Below are 12,105 nucleotides of genomic sequence, written 5' to 3'. Positions count from 1 at the left end.
GTGACAAAGCTGATACCAAACGCACATAAATTACATTTTCCTCAGTAGGAAAAGTCCAGCCTAGTTTAAGTGTTTTGCATTTTTGCTTATTTTCGAAATCCAGGTATATACATGTTTTCTCCTAATAACTCAGTATGAAATTCTCACTCCTCAGTTACTGAGTTCATACACTTAATTTTGCTTTTATCAGTTTAAGAAAATTTTATTTGCTTTTTTTCCTGAAGAGCTTCAAAACTATGTTTTTTTTTTTTTTTTTTGCAATATATTCCTAGCATAGATGACCATAGCTATCAACTCATCATCAATGTGAGAAGCCATGAGCCACAACTTGCTGATGGAGCTTTACCCTGTAGACCAAAATTTACTTAAACTTGGGGTGAGGTAGCATGAAAACAATTGTCTACAGTAAATTACAATTATTGAGTATTTCTTAAGCCACTATTCCCCGACCCAGGCAGCTCAGGAAATTTCCTGAGAAGCGGGGTACAGCTTCCTTGACTACAGAAAGCTTTTACTCTGAAGTTGTTGTTGTTTTTTTAAGTAACAAGCACACGAAAAATATAATGAAACATTTATACTAATACTTAACTGTAGAGAAACTCAAGTGGTAAGCTTTCAGATACGTGAAGATCTGACTTTATCAAAATAAAGCTTAAATGGAGCCGTTCAGCTCCAGGAAACCTATTTTCTAAACCCCACATCTAGAAGCATGGCCTGACAGCGGGAATGAACATTTAAAATGGAATTTATCCCAGAACATTTGGGAAGGTAAGTACCCAATCTGTAGCCAGGAAGCAGGCTCACAGACAGTTCCCCCAATAACGAGTTGTTTTTAAAAGTGAAGATTTCAGGAAGGCTATAAAGTGTAAAGGGACCAGAAAAAAAAAAGAAAGAGACACTGAACTCCTAGGTTCAAGGAGCTTCCTTATCATCAGCTCCAGATGTCTCCATTCTCAGACCTGGGACGTGCTCATCTCTTTGTGCTCTCACATCAGGACAAAGACGGACGGGAACAAGTTCATGGAGAAGGGAAGCACCAGGGTAATTAATGGCTCTGCAGCCAGATAATGCACAGATAGCGAGTCTCGCTCGCAGTGCCAAAGGACACGCATCTTCTAAAACAGGGATTCGAATCCCCCTGGGCTTGTGCGTGTGTGAATTTAACCTTTCGAATTAGAAGTTTTGAACTCCCGGAAATGAACTAATGCTTTGTGTAGACTACGGAAAACAGATGGGAGTGTGTTCCAGGCAGCACATTTAAATACAAAGCCCATTTTGTACCTGCAGAAGCTGCTGTGCTGCCTCCAAGGATAAATCCAAGTCCAACAAATCAAATGAAGCTTCCCCACTACTCGGCTCAAATTCAGAGGAGACAAGTACTTCTGCGCTTTCCAAACATTCACATTATCACAGAAATGAGAAGCGTACGCTCAGTCTGCCATCAGGAACAAGTACCTTTTGGTCTCCGAGTGTTAAACGGCATCTTTATGGTGCTACGACAAACTTTCACGTGGCCCCATCCCCAAATAATAGATTTGCGCTGTTTTCAGTCCTGACAATTAGCACCAGAGAAGAGATGGCTACATTGGAAAGCACTGAGTTCAAAAAACTTCTGTTCATTTTTGCATTTAAAAGGCAAAATTTTAGAGAGGTGAAAAAATAATGCTTCCCTGTGTTACAATCATAATTTTTAAACTTTTTGTTGTGGTAAAAATCTACCTAAGATGTACTCTCTTAACCACTGTTGAGTGTGCAATTCACGGGTATGAAGTCCATTCATATTGGGCAGTCAGCACGACAGCTTTTTTCATTTTGCAAAACTGAAACTCTATACCCAGTAAAGAGTTCTCCATTCCCTCCTCTCCCCGGCCCCCCACAATCACCATTCGACTTCGTCTCTAGGACTGTGACTACTCAAGGTTCATGACTGAAGTAGAATACAGTATTGACCTTTTGTAATTAGCTAATTTCACCTCAGAGGTCCTCAAAGTTAATCCATGCTGTAGCATGTGTCAGAATTCCCTTCCTTTTTAGGACTGAATAATATTCCACTGCAAATGCAAATATGCCCTCACCACGTTTTGCTCATCCATTCATCTTTCAATGGCCAAATGGGTTGCTCCCATGTTTTAGCTATTATGAATAATGCTATGAATGTGAATAATCATAATATTTAAATGCTTGTTTGAGGCAACTTATTTCCTAAAGAGATATAGGTACAGGTTTACACAATGTTAGCAGCCATCTGTATGATATACCATAAAAATCACCCAATTTTTATTAACAGTCATAGTAATTATGATAAATTGTACTCAAAACTTTAACCAGGAATAGGCTAAGAGCAGTAGAAGGGATGTTATTCCAAATACAGAGTTGAAATGGATAATTTTTATTTCTTTTTTTTTTTTTTAAAGATTTTATTTACTTATTTGAGAGAGTGAGTGAGAGAGCACATGAACAGGGGCAGAGGCAGAGGGAGAAGCAGGCTCCCTTGCTGAGCAAGGAGCCTGATGCAGAGCTTGATCCCAGGACTCTGGGATCATGACCTGAGCCGAAGGCAGATGCTTAACCAACTGAGCCACTCAGGCACCCCAGGATGGTTTTTATTTCTTGTGGAAGGAGAAGAATCAGTGAATGAGGGAAATCAGACCTAAGTTAATCACCACATTGTGGATCCCCAAAACACACACAGAACACTGAAACCTATGCTAACAAGGAAGAAGACCAAGGCTATAGGATATCTTAGGAAGCAGGAACAGGATAATTTGGTCTGCATAATAAACCCTAAATTTTACCCTGTGATTAATTACATTGTCTTTCTCTGGACAACACAGGCCACATACTGAAATAGACCAGAATGAGGAGGTGACATTTTGCAGCTACACATGCACTGTTTTGATTTCCTTTATAAATTGTCAAAAATATCTATTTCTAATACACTAATTTTCTGAAACTTAAAAGGAAATCTAAGATGGTAGAGAGGCAAACTTCATTTGCAAACTATCTTTAAGGCTAAGCCTGCACCTCATGTTAGAAATTCCTTGGTTTTACTGCCACAGAGTCACACATTCCCAAAACTAGCCTTTTGCCAGGTTTATCCAACCACTGTAGGTAATTGTGGAAATATTTTTTGCTCCTAAAAATCGTAACTTATTACCTGCTCTCCCCAGCACTCAGCCTAAACCAGGAGAATTAATTTCAAACCCCCCGTTATTTTAAGACAACTTGAACAGCAGGGGTGAACTTAAAGGGCATGTAGGTATATCAAAATACCTGACAACTGCTACTCTACCGTAATTCTGCCTACTCACAAAGGATCCCTAACTCCACAAGTTCAAGAATCAGAGCAAAACAAATCTCAGAACTCACGCATCAAGTTCTATCTTTTAAAGTTAATGGTTTAATGTAACAGGTTTTTTTTTTTTTTGAAGATTTTAGTTACTTATTTGGCAGAGAGAGACAGTGAGAGAGGGAACACAAGCAGGGGGAGTGGGAGAGGGAGAAGTAGGTTCCCACTGATCAGGGAGCCTGATGTGGGGCTCGATCCCAGGACTCTGGGATCATGACCCAAGCCGAAGGCAGATGCCCAACTGACTGAGCCACCCAGGCACCCCTAATGTAACAGTTTTATGTACCAAAGACTGAGACAGTATTTACTGAAAGCACAAGTCACAGGCTATCTGGTGGATGTGTAAAAGGTTATCACAGGGTCTGGCAACTACAACCTTGCTTTCTCTACCCACCACACCATTTCTGTGAGTTGCTGCTTGTTGAGAATTTCCAAATTCACAATACATATTAATCTTTTAGATCTGAGAACAAGAAATAAGATTTCCCTAGAACGTTCATAAACTCCTACAATCATAAATTACTCCTAACAGATAATTCCAATGCTCTACATTTTCTTTACCCTGTAGGGACTTATAAAACATGATTAATAAATAAAAGTATTAACTTTAAAAAGAAACATAGCCAATAGTGAATACTAAAACACTGGGAAATGCCAGTGAACAATACAGAGTAGTATTTGTTTGAATAGCTAATGCTCAGACTTCCTAGCAAGGTTAATATGAACGTCACTACACCAAATCATGCGCTGAAATTGCCAATTTGAGAACTTACTGGTTCTCAAGCTCATTTCTTGGAACATGACTCATAGGATTTTGATCAAGTATACTAGGCATATAAACTGTTTTATATTCAAGAGCGACTCATCAGCAGCAGGCACACAGAATTAGAGCATGTTCTGAACCTGGCTCCCAGAAAGGTCTACCATGTGGCTATAGATCTTGCATACGTGTAACATTTTTATGTTCATTTTTAAACTTGAATTCTCTCAGGCGGCTTATAACACATTTTTCCTGTGTTACAACTGTTTGTCCTCATGATATAAGGCTCAGGAAAACAAATTTCTGGAGAAAGGCTGGGAAAAATCCTATCCTCACACGGAAACACTACTGAGAATCCTTTGTCACTCATTAGAAAATGTGTGGGTACATACTTTCCTCATTAGAGTTTAAGGCCAGACCTAAAGGTGGGCTGCACTCAGAGGGGTCAGTTCTTGACATGGCTTTACCTTCATTACAAAGCACATGGCTTTAGAAGAAAGGAAGTTAAATTTGAAGGATAAAATTTTTTCAATTTATTTTTTTTAAATTTCTTAATGATAGCATGAGAATCCATATTTCTTTGAAAATTGAAACTAGGTATAGACCAAAGAAAATAGTATTGCAGCACTCTTAACCTCAGTACCTGTACATTGTCCACGATTACTTCTAGACAATCTCTCACACACCACACTTGGTATTGCATTCTTTACATACACACGTCACATGTTGATTCTTCCCCAATTTCGACAGTGTGTTCAGAAATTTATCACTTGCTTTTATAAGTGTACTGTAGGAATGCCTGGGTGGCTCAGGTGGTTAAGCGTCTACCTTTGTCTTGTGTCATGATCCTGGGGTCCTGGGATCGAGTCCCACATCGTGCTCCCTGCTTGGCGGGGAGCCTGCTTCTCCCTCTGCCTGCCTCTCCCCCTGCTTGTGCACTCGCTCATTCTCTCTCTCTCTCTCTGACAATAAATAAAATCTTAAAAATAAGTGCTTTGTATTTGATTGAATAAACAAAAATTCAATTACTCATATTTATGTTTCTTATAAACAAATCTTCAGAACACCTCCCTACATCTGCAATCTTTTGTACTTGGCACATGACTTTTGAATGTTTACTGGCCAATCAAATACAACTTAATTTTTTTTTCTTAGAGATGGAGGGGGGGGGGTAGGGTCAGAGGAAGAGGCAGAGAGAGAATTTTAAGCAGGCTCCATACCCAATGCGGAGCCCAATCAGGATTGGATCTCAACCCCTAGATCATGACCTGAGCCAAAATCAAGAGTCGGAAGCTTAAATGACTGAGCCACTCAGGCACCCCTTAAGTAATTTTTAATGAAACAAACTCCACAATTTTTTCTTCATTTTTATTCCTGCTCTCATTGAGTTTTTATTGTTACCCCATCCTATTCATCTTTTTGATGGCGAGATTTTGTCTAACTTTAACTTCGACAATTTATGTCTAAATAATGAAAATGTATTTCATTTGGTAAAGAGCTTGATTTTACCTTTTAACGTCAATTCACTTAATAGGATTTAAGAAATATGTTAACGTTTTATGTCATATTTAGCAATTAAGATTAAACTCTGAAGATGAGGGTTTTTTTTTTTTTTTTACAGTGATATTTCTACTTCTGGGCACTTTCTTCATCCTATCTCCTTAATATTCATTATTGTAAAATTATATGGTAGCCAAGAGTAACTTTACTTTTAGAGAAAAGGCAGAGGGCCATATTTGTATCAAAAACACAAACCATAAATTACCATATTTGTTTAGGCAAGCAGGGCCAATGAAAGTTATTTATAACTATAGATGAATCAGTAATAACATTTTAAGATGTCTGAGCATATGCTTAATATCTCAGGTCTGGGCTGTCATGAAACTTTTATTGCCTATAAGAAATGCTAGTAGTTTTCCAGGATATAAACCTTTGCTTCCTAGAGAGTAGAGCACATTATGAACATGCTTTCAATAGGACTTCATTTTCTGATGATAGCAATAATACAGATGTGCACTCTCACTCTTTCTGCCCTAGGCCAGACACCTTTGGATATTATAGATGTTTCATCCTAGAAAATTTTTCAACTGACTTTAAAAGTAGATTATACCTAATTAAAATGCAGATCTTCTACTATTTAAAAAATTTTAAAAGATAGTGGTGCATAACGAAATAAATTAATGCTTTGAGAGGTAGGATGGGAAAGAATTAAAAGGGAGGTAGTTAATAAGCCCCTATAGAGAGTGATGTGCGTTCTATCTACAGGGTCTCTTGATGACAAAAACCTCTCAATCTAAGAAATGTTCAGTAAAAAAAAAAAAAAATGCTTTTAGGAGGCAAGGGTCAATCCTGGGTCAATGAGGAAACATAACTGGTAATAACCATGTACATTACAAGACTACACCATCTCACTTTACTATTTCCTCTGCATCGTAATAGTGATGCGTCTGATGGCAAAGCGTACAATGGACTGGTCTGGTACAAAACAGAGGATTCAAATTTTTAGTCAAGTCTACTTACTCATTTTTGTCTCAGGCCTAAAGTTAATTGATTTTGGAATAGAAAACTGATTGAGTTATCTACTTTTATTATTGGAGATGGGGTCACTGGGAATCCAACTGTGAAAGGGAGTTTGGGTTGTGTATTCAGGAGGGTGCTCGGGTTCAACACCTACAGAGAGAACAGGGAAGAAGCAGGCATGCACAGAGACAAACTCTCTCCACTCTGAGCCCAACAGCAGCTTCTGCCAACCCTACAGAATGCCCTGGAGCTAGAAAGACTCTACAGAGTCTTCTCAAATACTTCTGAGATAAAAAGGCTTTTACGTGCCCTCACAGATCAGTCTCTGAAGGAGGTCAAACCTAGAGAGTAGCAGGACCCGAGGTACTTCTCTGCAGTCGAGGCAGTCCGTGAATGGAGCTGACAGCTGAGGGCTATCTACCAACAGTGGTTCCTCAGTTTGGGTAAAACATCCTTCTAGAACACGGGGACCCTGGCAAAACATCCCAGCATCTGCCACATGGAGTTTATTTTGCACAAAATAGAAGGTACTTCCTGAATCCCTTCATAGTTAGCACTTTTCCCCTCAAAATGAAAACCTAAAAACAAAATAGGTGAAACACTTTCATATTTTTCTGACTCGACTCTACAGGGTGACCCAAAGTTCGATCTACGACGACTTGCCTTCCTTTCAATCAGACTGCCTGTAAGGACTTTGAAAGACAAAATATTTACATGTTGCTTCATCAAAAGGGAATGGATGGTGCCAGCATGATAAAAGCACAGCCCATAGCCGATTGACTTCTCAAGTGTGTGTGTGTGTGTGTGTGTGTGTGTTTGCAGGAATTCAGGAAAAGTGGTTTATAATTTGTTTTCTTAAACATGCACTCTTCATAGTAAAAGACTTTTGAGTATACTCCTCAAAAATAGATCTAAAACATGTTATTTCCCATTTCTTTTGCCCATACCTATCTCACCCAGGCTCCCAAAGATCTTCTTTCATCTTTAGGCATACCATACTCATTTAGAGATGAGAATGGCATGCTTCGGATACTAGCTAAAAATCAGTGATTTGAACAGTAGAACCAAATTAGAACACAGACCTGCCAGATTTCCTGATTCCTAGTTTGGAGTTAGTTATGCATCACCTCCAGAATGCTCGTCTCCGTTTGCTAAGAGGCATACTGTGAATGTTCGGTAGGTACCCTATTTATTGAGGTTATAAAGCAGTTATGTAATGAAACCTCGATGTTATTTTGGCTTTAATGCCATGCCATTCTGTTCCTCTATACATGACCTCTGAACTCAAACAAAATTCCACTAAGAAATAAAAGACACTCCACTAGTATATTAGAGTGGGTTTAAAGGAGTAAAAATTATGTGAAAGGAGTAAGACAGGGAAAAGCATGGAAAAGCAGGAATATGGAAGTAACAATTCGGAACCAATGACAAGATATGATAGGTTTTGGGGGGGGTTGTTGTTTTTTTAAAGGGATGTAGAGGAAACAGCATTTCTTTGTGGGGAGTTGGTGGGGATAAGAAGGGAGACTTCAAAGTTCCCTAGTTAACTGATATCACTGGGGTTTAATCAGCCTACTCAGCAAATCAACTCTCACCATAAGACTGATATAAGCATCTAATAGTATGAGCATGTGATTTAAGTAAGCCCATAACTTACTGCGCACCCTCCAGACCTAAGTGAAAACAAAACAGATGAGCATCTTTATTCATCTTAAAAAAAAAAAATTGCCCTGATAAAAGAAAAAAAATCTACAATTGCAGTAATTGTCAAGAATATTCATTGACTTGATAACAATGTCATTTAAGGGAATATTTCAAAGGACTCTTATCATGTGTTTGTTATATATTCCATAAATATTGGTAAAATTTTAGCTATTAGTACTTATGATTTTCACAGACAAATCTGGTTTAATTAAAAATAAAAGTTCTATTCCATTTCTCAGAAAACTCCCATGGACATCTTGAATGCAATTTCCTCATTGATTTTAATGTAAATATTGTCTAATATTAGACGGGATGAAAAATTAGGGAAATAGCAAGAGAGTGAATTAGAAATATTGGGGCACCTGGGTGGATCAGTCGTTAAGCGTCTGCCTTTGGCTCAGGTCATGATCCCAGGGTCCTGGGATGGAGCCCCACATCGGGCTCCCTGCTCAGGGGGAAGCCTGCTTCTCCCTCTCCCACTCCCCCTGCTTGTGTTCCTTCTCTCGCTATGTCTCTCTGTGTCAAATAAATAAACAAAATCTTAAAAAAAATATTGATTTATTTTTTCTGAAAAATAATTACTACTACCAAATGGCAGTTACATTTAAGTTTTGGTCCTTAGGAATGGGAAGAAAACACACAATAAAAGCATGATTTATTCTATATATTAACAGACCCTGCCTTATCCCTCTGTATCTAATTAAAGTACACCCAAGATACAGATTTTTAATTTTTTAACTTGATTTGTTCAAATGTCCATCAATTTAAAAAAATATTGATGCTGTTTTGATTCAGTGAATAAATTGTTTGATAACTACAATTTTAATCAAAAACTTTAAGAATCTGTAATATGACCATTAATCTGAACCAAACTGTAATTGACTTAAAGTGTTAGAGAATAGCTACTCTATCACAAAATATGAATTTTGGGGCACATGGGTGGCTCAGTCTGCTAAGCGTCCGCCTTCAGCTCAGGTCATGATCCTGGGGGCCTGGGATCGAGGCCCGAGTCGGGCTCCCTGATCTGTGGGGAGCCTGCTTCTCCCTCTCCCACTCCCCCTGCTTGTGTGCTCTTTCTCTCTCTCTCTCTCAAGTAAAATAAAATCTTAAAACAAAAACAAGCATTTCTATGAAATAAAGTAAGCATTTCTCACATTTGACTAGCTATAATTAATAATGTATTTTTCATGGGGTTCATTCTGGAAATTTTCTTCATAAGAGAGTTCCATTTGTGATTCAAAACCAGCCTATTCCCAAACCTATAGTTATATGACCTCAGTAATTTGCCATGCATAAATTTGAGAAAATACATTTAGAGATTTTTTCGTGCTTCATAAAGGCTAACTAATAATATATTTTACATTGTATATGACTTAGGCCATGACAAACACTGTCAAGCCTGCTTCTTAGTTTTAAAATCTCTCATGTCATAATATATAGACAGGAGAATAGACTTAATACAATCATTTTATCAGGAGCAAGTTATCTATTAAAGCTATGGAATGTTTTATTTTTTATATTGCAGGTCAATTCTCAAATTCACTTTGCTTTCTCATTGAAATGTATGGAATGGGGGCGCCTGAGTGGCTCGGGTTTTGGGCGTCTGCCTTCGGCTCAGGTCGTGATCCCAGAGTCCCGGGATCAAGCCCTGCATTGGGCTCCCTGCTCAGCGGGGAGCCTGCTTCTCCCTCTCCCTCTGCTTGCTGCTCCCCCTGCTGTGCTCGCTCTCTGTCTCTGTCAAATAAATACGACGTTTAAAACAATGTATGGAATGATAAAAATACCCTCCGGTTCCAATCACTTGACCAACACTGTAGTGTCATGTCCATACTGAGTTCTCTCAGTCCACCCCATGTACTACTGCATCTACACCCTCAATGCTTATTCCAGTTCAATACCCTTGTTTCTCATACTGCAGCATTCACTTTTTCCCCTGTCTCTCTGAGGCCACATCCCCAGGATGGTATATATTCCTTCTTCTCATCCAGTAAAGTTTTGTTTTGCACAGTCTTCTAGATCTATTTGAATATTTCCTTCCATATGTCTTTCTGACTGACCAGGAATCAATCCAGTCCTTGTCTGTCCTTTAGAAACAGCAACAAATTTTTAACAAGATTTAAATGATTCACATAATTATGTAACCAAGTCAGGGTAGAAACCACATTTATGAGACACATTTTATGAAAAACATCTTTTCATGGCTGGAGGTGAGATCTCACCTCAACTCTCCCCACAATATACTGCACAGTAGTTTCAAAGACTCTGGGGGCATGGGTAGCCCTTTCTGGATCCCACCTGGGTGACCCTAATATGCCACCTACATCTCATTGAAACAGGTATTATCAAAGAAAATATAATGATGGGGTGATGTTTATATTACACTGATGGACAAAATCATTACACAACAGGATGCATGTTAGGTTTATACTCACATGTTTTACCACACTTACTTATATATCACATATCATAAATACAAATCACTTTTATCCTGTTGAAATAGAATGCACATATATATTATACCTTGTGTCTACACACATGTTCATGTATATATGTGTAAATATATATGAATGCACACACATCAGTACTAACAGTTTAGATGAGGGTTACTTAGGTGATTTTTTTATTTGGGCTATAGTCTGTCAATTATTTTTAGAACATTCTCCACAAATCATTACAGAAACTATACGCTATTTAAAAAAATATCAGGAGGACCCTCTTATAACCAGGATGATTACCATCAGGGACTAAGGCCTTACAGCCTGCTAGAGAAAACACTGAGTAGTGTAGAAGGCAAGGATGTTTCAAACCAGATAGACAAGTCAGCTGGAATAAACCAATCAATCCCTGGGTTGATGTATTTTCATTCATACACACTTAGACTTTCTACTTTCTATTTCCCAGATTAAGCGCCATGAAACAATAATCCACAAAAAACTTCTCAAAAAAAAGTCCACGATAAAGTAAGTTTGAAAAACTTCAGTCTTCTCTTGAATTTGCTATTATGTACTTAAGCCTAATAAAATTTCTCAGAAATGAAGCATTAAGAAATTTGCTAACATCGTTTAACCCATGTGCCCCAAACTTATTTGATCAAAGTGTATTAAAAGTACACGGAATAAATGTTCCAAGAAGTATAAGCTTACAAACTATTCAAATTCAATAGAGGACAATTTAATGAAGAAAAAGAATGTCATATTGTGGTAGACAGCAAAATATTAGTTCAAATAATTCTGGCTGGTGGTCTTTCTTTTCAAGAATTTACGATGTGTTAAGTATACATTCTATAGTTATCTACCTTTAGTGACTGAGTGTGTGCTTGAGGGGTTTGGGGCAGAGGGAAGCTCTGCTACACTCCTGACAAAGCAGAAGAGCAAAGGAAAACATTGGTTTGGGCAAACAGCTTAACCAAGAACTTAACCATCTGTAATATCACCTGTTCATCTGTGACATAAAATACACACACATAGGCCTCATATAAGATTAGTTCTGTTGGATTTAAATAGTAATTTAAAAGAGAAGATATACAAAGGATACACAGAATTTATGATCAAGCTCCAGTTAAATACTCATGTCTATAGAAGGCTTCAGTCATTTCAACTGCCTTGGCCCTCTCCTTTCAGTGTTCAGAGAGGGGTCAAACAGCTAGGATTAAAGAACCACTCATCTTCATGTCACAGGGACGCATACTGTAGGATCAACTCCATCTCCAATAGCTCTGAACAGTCCTGTATGGTTCTTTGTTTCCTAGAACCAAGAATTTCTCACTCCTTCG

The 12,105-nt window shown here is 38.2% G+C and overlaps 1 pseudogene; it reads right to left on the bottom strand.

The window, feature by feature from the left end:
• Positions 1–912: 912 nt before the first annotated feature.
• Positions 913–12,105, bottom strand: part of LOC113930345 — a 129,029-nt pseudogene continuing 117,836 nt past the window's right edge.

This window comes from Zalophus californianus, chromosome X (genome assembly GCF_009762305.2).
Source record: "Zalophus californianus isolate mZalCal1 chromosome X, mZalCal1.pri.v2, whole genome shotgun sequence".
NCBI lineage: Eukaryota > Metazoa > Chordata > Mammalia > Carnivora > Otariidae > Zalophus > Zalophus californianus.
This window is presented reverse-complemented; position numbering and strand designations above follow the sequence as displayed.